Here is a 1,910-nt window from a genome sequence, read left to right on the forward strand (position 1 = left end):
GTCCCATCGATGTGATGTGAGTTGGCCGTTCTCTACACACATGCAGACGCGCGCAGACACTACCCAAATCTCGGTGATCCCAGACATGCCTCCCTGCTGTCCCAAGCACGCCGGGGAGGGGGCACATGGGAGCCGCAGGTGCTGCCCTGGGAGTGAATCAGCAGCGCCCGGGGCAGGCGCGGGCTGAGCCGTGTGCAGGCTGCGAGGGGCGGAGGTTTTGCACTCGCTCTCACCGGCCACGGATAAATAGGAGGCGGCGGCGACTCCTGCCAAAGCTGCTCTTCCCATTGCCCAGCGCCTCCGACAGCCGGCATCCAGCCCAGCCCAGGCGGACATGGACTCCCAGGACTGCCCTTGTGCCACCGGTAAGCTAACGCTTCCCTCCACGTTGGCTGCCGGAGCATCCCGGTGGGACCGCTGATGCTCCAGCCTCCTCTTCCATTCTCAACGCTCTCGTCCTGGCCGGGCTGGCTGCTGAAATCCTCTCCCAGTGCTGCAGTGTTTCACCTGGAGCATCCCACTGGGAACGCTGTGACCTCTCCAGAGAGATACCAATGCTCTCCCTCCTTCCCTCCGTCGGAGCAGCCCTGCTGAGCCTAGGGGATGTGGGGATCCCTTCCCACCACAGCCTCTCAAACCTCTTCCTCTTTTTCTCTGTGTTTTAGGTGGCACCTGTACCTGCGGGGATAACTGCAAATGTAAAAACTGCAAATGCACATCCTGCAAAAAAGGTAAGGGGGGTCTCTGAGCCACACAGGGGGCAGAAACACTCGTGGGGGGGTTCACTACACATCCCAGGACACAGTAAATCAAATCAGGCTCAGCACTGCCAGGGTGAAGTTTACTCCTGTACTTTTTTGCCCCCAAAGGAGCAGAGACTGAAATCCATCCGCTATCAGGCAATATTAGCCAGCCAGTATAACCCAGAAGCTGGTATACCTCTCACTGGCACCTCAGGCTCAGCACAAGGCGATGCCCCGGGTGGAAACTAGTACTGGGGTGTCTTCTGGCTGCTTCTGATGCTGTCACCCCCGGGCAGAGCCCAGGGTATGGAGGGTTTGCTTGGAGAGGGGCTGGGGGGCCCTGGTGAGCCCTTGGGGGTCCTGCGCCCTCCTGGTGCAAAACCACCCCAGGACATACTGCCAGGATGGGCATGCTGCTAAAAGAAGAGTGCACAAGGTTGGTGGGAGGTCTCCAGACCAGCCATCCCCCACAGGACCCCCCGAAATCTCATCCTGAGATGACCACCCCAGACTCATTCTTTTCCCCCTCCACAGGCTGCTGCTCCTGCTGCCCAGCAGGATGTGCCAAGTGTGCACAGGGCTGCGTCTGCAAGGGGCCTCCCTCTGCCAAGTGCAGCTGCTGCAAATGAGGACTCCCAGCTGCACATCTGGGGGTGCTACACATCTGAGGGGATGAAGAATAACCTTATTGTGTATGTTGGGGTTTTTTTATATATGTGTTCAGATATCTTTAGTGTTTGTCACTGTGATGTGTAATAAGGTACCTAAATAAAATGATGTGTGTATATAAGTCTATAAGGAAGCTGGCACTTCTGTTGGATGGGGGCTTTCCCTGGGGATCAGGAGGGCACTGCTTTTGGGGGGTCATGGCAAAGAGCCCATGTGTTCTTTTTTCTTTCTTCTAATCTTGGCTCTGCCCTCTCTACCATTAGCTCTGACACTTTCCTTGCACAACAAGGTACTTTATAGTTTGGGGGGGGGGGTGGGGGTTCCACACCCTGTTGTTGCCCAAAGGCAAATCCCATGCTCTCTCCTCCACCAGAAATCCTCAGGGCTAATGAGCAGCTTGTTAGTACAAGCCTTCACCAACGGTGTAATAAATGCTGCAGCCCTGCCCATTTCCAGGGGTAACAGTTCCACGGCAGGTGGTGTGGTGGGGAAACAGGT

At 56.5% G+C, this 1,910-nt stretch overlaps 1 long non-coding RNA gene across 1 annotated transcript; it reads left to right on the forward strand.

Annotated features, from left to right (window-relative positions):
- The first annotated feature begins 185 nt into the window (after positions 1 to 185).
- Positions 186 to 1,541, forward strand: LOC104411892. Its single transcript, XR_719952.1, has 3 exons — positions 186 to 365; positions 666 to 731; positions 1,278 to 1,541. It is a non-coding gene; the product is annotated as an uncharacterized LOC104411892 (long non-coding RNA).
- Positions 1,542 to 1,910: the final 369 nt, after the last annotated feature.

The sequence above is a fragment of the Nestor notabilis genome, unplaced genomic scaffold (assembly GCF_000696875.1).
Source record: "Nestor notabilis isolate BGI_N333 unplaced genomic scaffold, ASM69687v1 scaffold24959, whole genome shotgun sequence".
NCBI classification, from domain to species: domain Eukaryota; kingdom Metazoa; phylum Chordata; class Aves; order Psittaciformes; family Psittacidae; genus Nestor; species Nestor notabilis.